The sequence below is a fragment of the Montipora foliosa genome, chromosome 1 (assembly GCF_036669935.1).
Source record: "Montipora foliosa isolate CH-2021 chromosome 1, ASM3666993v2, whole genome shotgun sequence".
Taxonomy (NCBI): Eukaryota; Metazoa; Cnidaria; class Anthozoa; order Scleractinia; family Acroporidae; genus Montipora; species Montipora foliosa.
In genome coordinates, this window is record NC_090869.1 from 6,629,836 (window position 1) to 6,638,112 (window position 8,277).

Below are 8,277 nucleotides of genomic sequence, written 5' to 3' on the forward strand. Positions count from 1 at the left end.
TATATTACACTTCAGTCCTAAACAAAAGACACCATTTCGAGGTTCTGGGGAATAAATATAAGGATTTGTATGAGTTTATTTCCCAGAGCCTCGAGATGATGCTTTTTGTTCGGGACTGAATCTTAATTAATATATCGAAAGTGGGCTATTTACACTGTAAGTATAGTGTTATTCTGGTTTTTAGAGTTATGGACTTATCTTAAAAGGGTATGCAATTCAAAGAGTCGACATTTCGACACTCCTGGAGACTGTGTTCATCACAGGGGGGTTATGCGCCCTTTTATATTGTTTCGTTGACCACAGACGTCAAACTCTACGAAGGAACAGATTCGTATTGTAACAAGACGCCTACAAGGGCGTATCCGTGGAATGCGCAAACAGTTAACACAAATTGTCCAGTTATAGTAAACTTCAACTACAGGTAAACCTTGGAAAATGGCGAGAGATTACCAGAAAGATAATTCTGTAATATAACTTAAAGTTGTTTGTTGTAAAAACGCATTGTTAATGTTACTAAATTTGCAAATGCAAACAACGAAGCCCTATTTGCAGGTTATCAGGATACGTGATTATTTATTTATTTTTTTTTTTGAAGGAGACTTTATCCAAATCCCACAGTTTTACTTGTTTCCTTACCTCCGTTCATCCAAAAATTACAAGATCAGCCTTAATTAAATCATCCGAAAAACTTGTTACGAATCACTTCCTGGGCCAGTTGTTCAAAAACCGATTAACGCTAATCTCAGGTTAAAAATTAACAAAGGAATTTTATTCTCTACTCCCAAATGCTGTTCAAGGCTGATATTCCGTAAAACTTTACATTAAAGAAGTCAATCTTGAAAAAAAAATAAGCAAAGGAAACTTTCACCAAAACGTTGAAAACATGAAACAAAAGTTTAGGCTAATCCTGGATTACGTTAATCGGCTTTCGAACAACCGGGCCCTGTATTTGAAGTCCGGTTCCGTAATCCTGGTTTAGATCGTTGCAAACTGTTTAAATCTGCCGTGGCGAAGACAAGAAGACAACATCTGTAGTCCATTTCTCTCAATGCTCAAAAATCTAAAATTCCGTAATTGCGTGTTCTATAGTCCATTCCAAAGTTCAAATTTTACAATTCCATTATTAGAGTAACTTGGTATCAAACGTTGTTCCACACTAACCTGAAATCTCGTTAAGAAAAAAGCGTAAATCCAGTAGTCCAGTCCGGGTTTCAATCGCCAAAACTCTCTCTATCATCGATTCAAAACTCAACAAAAGCTACAAGTAGTAAATAGTTGTTAGAAAGTACAAAAGTTCGTCATGATTCTTCACTCGAGCAGTACAAAAAACTATCAAGAACGAAACCAAAAAACCCTAGAGATCGCTTCTCGAGAGAACAAACAGCCGAAGCTGTTCTGTGCCTGCCTCTTATAGCACTGAAAAAAGTACCGTACGTAGTACAATGGTACTTGACCGTAGCCCTTCGCCGAGAAACTAATCTTAGCCAAAAGGTCGAGAAGCGATTAGGATACGGGATATTTGTAGGGATACGGGATTTTTGGCTGGGGGATGGGGGGAATTGAGGAGATACGGGATATTTTTTAAAGTAGGAACGCATTGCGTACGTGTGGTAGTGCAGTAACTTGACAGTGTGTTTTCCATAACTGTCAACTGAGCTGCGTTTTGTTTCTTCAGGAGATTCAAGTTGCCCTTGCGTAATATGTAGCTCTAATTATATAGCTGATAGTTAATCCGCAATTGTCAGCATAGCTATTATTCTTTAAAACTGTCCAATTTAGGATAAATTTGGATAGTTTCTGATAGCTAGGGTTTTCCTCTAAAAACAGGCAAACTGTCCAATTTAGAAAATATAGGACAGTTTGTCTAAGGCAATGAAATCCCAGAAAATACAATCGGTAATAGAAACTAGCCAATCAAAACAAAGCATAGCGTCAGCTCTGTAGTAGTTGACAATGGCGGAGTTTAGCCACGGAGATTTGCCAAATTTTTCCATTTCTCAGGACTTTTTCAGAGACATCACTGCAAATGAGAGATTTCCGGTCCTACGTTGCCAGAGGAAGATCTTGCCAACCTAGGAGGCAAAAACCAAAACTAAAACACCTCCAAGAGTACAAAATGGATAATGTTTTCAGAATCGAAGATGCAGCGTAACGAAGTGAGAAAGTTGGAAGATATCCCTCGTCATGATGATGCAGTTCTTTGCCGTTTTTTCTTTGAAATTAGACAAAAGGACGGTCACGAATACGAAGCAGAACGTTTGGCTGTCATGCAGTGCTAGTTGGACCATTATTTTAAAAAAAATGTGGCAGAAACTACAGTATTTTACGAGATCGAGAATTTGCAAATTCACTGAGGCAACAACTTGAACCGAACGCAGGGTTACTGAAAGCGAAAAGAATGTCTCTCGTACTTTAAGCGAGGCAGACGAAGGATTCCTCTGGAGTTCAGGTAATATTTTGGAAATAGGAATAATTCACAATATTCTAGTTTGCCTTTCTTAAGGATGATAACTGGACTAAGCAATGTCCAATTACAACTGACTAGCTATATAATTAATAGGTAACAGAACTACATGCTTGTCCAATTTGGAAATAATTGGATTAAAAAAATTCCTCGGACTGCCAAATTGGACTCGGCCTCCGGCCTCGTTCAATTTTGACAGTCCTCAGAATTTTTCTCATCCAATTATTTCCAAATTGGATAGCATGTACTCCTATTACATATACTAATAGTACTCGATATTGTTTCGGTATCGTAAATCATAACCTGTGATCAGGCCCATTTTTAGCTTCGCCCATATATTCCCCATTTACCCCTCTTACGCCACATGACGTCAACAGCATCCCTGTGCACGAGATGCCAAACCGCCTCCTAGTTACACCGAGGGAAGCGTACATGGCACTTAGGGTCATTAAAATAAAAAAAAGCACCCGGCCCTGATATAATTTGGAAGTTGTTTGCCTTCGAGCTGGCACCGGTAGTGGCACACACTGCTTGATAGCTTGGCCCGAGGAAGCTGTGTGCGCTACTTATTTTTTGGTGACTTCAGAGAAGGATTCGATCTGATTGATCACAGTACCACCCTCCTTGGAAAGCTATACATCCCTTCATCCCTGCATTGTTCGCTGGTTAGCTGCCTTCCTCGAGGGACGCTCCCAGTATGTGAAGATATCCAATGTTTCTTCTTCCATCCTCCCGTGTAATGGAGGTATTTCCCAGGGAACCAAGCTCGGGCCAATTCTCTTTGCCATCATGGTGGACGAGTTGGTGAGATCACGACAAAATAAAACCTCACAAAACACATTGAGCCATTAAACAATAGACAGATTGAAGAAACCTTGCATAATTGTTACAATATTATTAAAATAAGTGAATGTAAAAACTAAAATAAATAAAAAAATAAATAAATAAATAAATAATAATAATAAATAGCATAAAACAGAATTACAGGGTACGATAGTAATGATTATTCAGTTTTGTTATAAATGAGTAAGGATCAACATAAGCATCCTCAATTCCGAGTACTGTAAGCAGAAATTTCCTAATTCGTTCGTTGAATGGCCTTTTTGTAAGCGCGCGCCAGTCAGAATGAAGAGAGTTCCATAATCTTGTTCCAAAGTTTGCAAAAGACTTAACTGTAAGCTCAGTCGCGATTCGCTAACATAATAGTTGCCCATAGCTGATGATCGTGTATATGAAAGATTAAATAGTTTCTGAATGTTCTTCGGTACAGAACTATTAGAGATATCATGCATAAGGGTAGATACTGTTTCAAAGCAAAGCATTTCAATTAGCAGAATATTAGAAGAGACAAACCATGGGATAGCATGGCATCTCGTATTGCAAAAGAAAATAAGGCGGAGTAATCGTTTTTGAAGAACAAGAATCTTCCTTAAATCAGACGGAGTTTTTTTTGGTATTTCAAGCAGCAACATAAGGCAACGTCTGAGATCTCAAAACCGACAAGTAGTAAGTAAAATACAAGTTTCTGTTATCAGTAAGTCATTAGTGTTGTCCCTTTTTATATTCATTGTTACTTTTTCCAGTTACATTTGATCTGGAGGCACTGGGAGGCAAAGCCGCTGACAAAGCATTACCAGCAGAAGCGATCAATTACTTTTGTGACATCAAAATGGAGGAGGAACTGGAACGAGTGCGCACGCGTCCTCGTGTAAAGAGCCCTGTGCAGGCAAAGAACAACTCCAGAAACACAGTTCTCGTTCTCCCAAAAATACAAACTGTATGCAATGTTAGTTCTGATGGAGAAACATTTTACTTATCAAAATCTACCGCAATTCATATCATCATAGGTTGTAGATCCACCATATTTAATTTCTCTTTTGGCAATATTGTTGGAATTAAATTGGCCATAAGCTTTTTTTCGCTTTAATGTACGATCAGTTTATTTTTTTGCCGGCAGTTAACTCTACCGTGTATACCAGTATTTACCATTATTTGTTTAACAAAAAGGGGGAGTGGACAAAGGCTAAGACAGTCTCCACAATATCAAAGTTTCAGGGAATAATCCCCCCTCCCCCCCAATAGACTATGTCCATTCCTGGACAAGAACTCTGTTAATGAAAGAGCACCCTTTCCAAGGGTTTACGCATCACTGGTTTCCTTCCTTAGGAGCAACGAACAGTGACGTCTTTTGCTGTATATTTGCATTCAGTGACTTGCAGAGTACATTCCTCCGAAGAAGACCGCAGAAGGCGGTCGAAAATTTAGTTTTAACCTTTTTAGATGTTTTAAACCCCATTTCTCAGAACTTCAATTATGATCACAGATCGCTCCAACAGTTTTACAAACAACAGCATATACTGACAAATCAAAGCAAGTTGTGTGAGTTATTTAAGTCAGTGCCTTGCGTCCTGGGACGCATTAAAATTTCGATAATGCATTTTTTGGATTTTATTTGCGTAAAAATGCAGGATTTCTGCGTTAACGTGATCACTGTTATATATATATATTTATATATATATATATATATATATATATATATAAGCTTAACCTCCATCCCAGACATCAGCACTGCACTGATGAGGCCCAGAAGGCCAAAACAGTACTGTCTGCAGTTAGATATAGCTCTTTGGCATTACAAAGCTTTTGCTTTCATGTCCAAATTGAGCACTCTACTGGGATGAGTCATTGCCGCTAGCAATTGCGCATGCTCACTAGCTCGCTAGTTTGAGCACTCTGGCATGGCTTAGATGTACCACATGTGTGGGACATTTGGGGTGGCTTTATAAGCTTAACCTCCATCCCAGACATCAGCACTGCACTGATGAGGCCCAGAAGCCCATCATAGCACGTTTGTGGTAGACTAATTGGCTTTTATCTTTTTTTGTTGGACCCTGTCCTAAGTACCTGCCGGGAGGGAACGGCGTGGGTCCTACCCTAAATTGTTTTTTCGGTATGTCTCAGCCTACTCCTGTATCCCGTCTGTGGTCTGATATTGTGGAGAATACGCCTGTGCCTCCCTCTGTTTCTGGAGCTGGCCAATCTGATTCGCCATCCCACATGGATACCAGTCCTGGTGGCTCTTATGCTGATAGAGTGACTCTTGGTGCTGTTGATTCTCGTCCAAAAGTTTCCAGTGTAGCTCCGCGTCGCAGGTCTTATCTGTCTTCTTTTGAAAGAGAGCATTTTGATGTTTTGAATGTCATGCCTGATCGTCCTGCTTCTGCATACTTCACACTCCCTGACAGCTCAGTTACGACCAAGCAAATCTTTGATAGCTTGGTGAGAGATGGTTTTCCTCCGACGTCAGTCCGTTGCCTTCAGAGATCCCAGAATGGGTCAGTAGTCCTCACCTTTACGAAAGAGGAGATCCGAAACAAATTTCTGCAGCAGTCGTCTTTCTTTGTTGGAAACCAGCCTCATGCAGCTCATCTTGCAGGCAGAGCCTTGTCTTATGTTGTTGTGTACGACGCTCCTTTTGAGTTACCTGACTCGGCTTTGACCTTCCTTCTGTCGAAGTATGGCACTGTTTACTCCCAGCGTCGTTCCTCCGTCCAGGGCTTCCCCCAGGTCCAGAATGGTATCCGTACTCTTCGCATGTGTATCGATGACCCCATCCCGTCCTACCTTCGTTTTGGTAAGTACCTTCTCCGTGTACAGTACGAAGGCCAAGTGAAGACCTGTAGAAGATGCAACGAGCCAGGTCATTTGCCCAAGAGTGTCGTCAGATGCTCTGCTTTAACTGTGAAGTAATTGGCCATCATGCCCGTGATTGTCCTGCTGGGGTTCGATGCTGTATTTGTAAAGAACCTGGCCACATGGCCATTGACTGCCGCCACTCTTGGTATCGCCGCCCGCTTTTACATCGTGATGCTGTTGATGCTGAGCCCCCGAGCCAGCCTGCTGCTGACCCTCCTCCCGTGGATGTCCCCCCCACTACTCTAGATGCTGAGAATGCTGATTCAGGTGACGTGGATCTTGATAGCCCCCCAGGAGAGAATGCAGAGGAAGATTCGGCAAGGTCTGAGGACGATTCCCTGGAAGCTGAATTTGACCAGCCCTTGGCCTCGGCCATTTCTTCTGAGCCTGCGCCTGACCTTTTAACTTCTCAAGGCCTCATCAACGATTCCCCTGATGTTCAAGTTCCCGGAGTGCAGGAATTTCCCGTTTCTTCCCTGACCGATACGAGTGTTGAGAGTGACGAGTCTGAGCCTGAGAGTATTGCCACATCTGAACTGATGGATTCCGACGCTGTGCCTGATAATATGTCTCCTGTGTCTGAGCGGCCCTCTCGCCGAAGGAAGAGATCTCGACATGGCTTCTCCCGACGCGCTGGTTTGGGCAAGTCGTCTCGTCTGTCTGTAGTAAGTGAGGATGCGCCCACTTAGTTTAACCTTTTTAAAGTGCGCTACGATTAATGTTAGGGGTTTAAGTCAACGTAAGTTTTCGCTGGTCTCTGATTTCTTTCGTGCTTCACGCCTAGACTTTTGTTTCATTCAAGAAACTATGATTTCGAATGACGCTGTTCTGCGATCCTTCTCCTCTTCGTGGCCGGGCCCCAGCTTCTGGGCCCCTGCTGTCGGGAGGAGAGGGGGGGTAGCTATCTTATGTTCTGATGTTTTTCGTAATAATGTTTCTGTTTGGCAGAAGGATCAAAGTGGGCGCATTCTCAGCTTACTTGTTAAGTTTGACGATTTCAATCTTAATCTAGTTAACCTTTATGTACCGACGATTCCGGCTGAGAGAAAGATTTTCTTTCAGTCGATCCCGTCCTTTTTTCTTCCAAACTCCCGGCTCCTGATCGGGGGGGATATGAATTGTTTTGACTCGGCGCTTGACAAATTGGGTAGGTCGGTTTCCCTCGACTCCGGCTTCTCGGACCTAAAATCTCGCTGTAACCTCCGTGACGCTTGGCGTCTTTTGCATCCCCGAGACAGGCAGTTCACCTGGTTCAGCCCAGACCATTCAATTGCCAGCAGACTGGATATCTTTTTGGTCCCTCGGCTTCAGTGTAATCAAGTCACTAGGTGCGATATTCTCCCATGCGTTTTCTCAGATCATGACTTTGTTATTTTAGACTATGATATTGCGGCTCTTCCCCTGCGAGGCCCGGGAGTTTGGAAGTTTAACAATTCTCTCCTCGATGACGAATCCTTTTGCTTAGAGATTTCGGATTTAATTGAGCAGTTTCTGGCCTTTCGGTATGGCTTTGCTTCTCAGCGCGATTTTTGGGAGTGTTTAAAGTCTGACATTAAGCTCACTACGATCGCCTTTTCTCGTCGTAAACACCGTTTACTCTCGTCCCAGAAGGTTTTTCTAACCAATCGCTTAATTGCCCTGAAGAATCGTTTGGTTTCGGGCGATGTTTCTGCTAGTCCTGAAATTCTGACTTCAGAGGCTGCTCTGCGGTCGCTTTTAGATTCCGAGCTCGAGGGTTCTAAGATTCGCAGCAGGGTTAAGTGGGCAGAGGAGGGGGAGTCTCCCTCTGGTTTCTTTCTCGGTCTTGAAAATGAGAGACACGAGAAAGGCTCCGTCTCCTCTGTCTTTGATTCTGAGGGGCAAGAGGTTTTTTCCCTCCCTGACATGATTCAAGCTCACGAGCGTTTTTATTCTTCCCTATTTTCTGAAGAGCCAATTGACCCTGTAGCCCAATCCCATTTGTTTGAGCACGTTACCCGCCGGTTATCGGAAGCTGAGCGCGAATCATGCGAGGGTCTTCTTTCTTTGAACGAGGCGTCCGAGGCCCTTCGCCTCTCTAATAGGAAGAAAACGCCCGGTTCTGATGGCTTAACTGTTGAGTTTTATTCTGCGTTCTG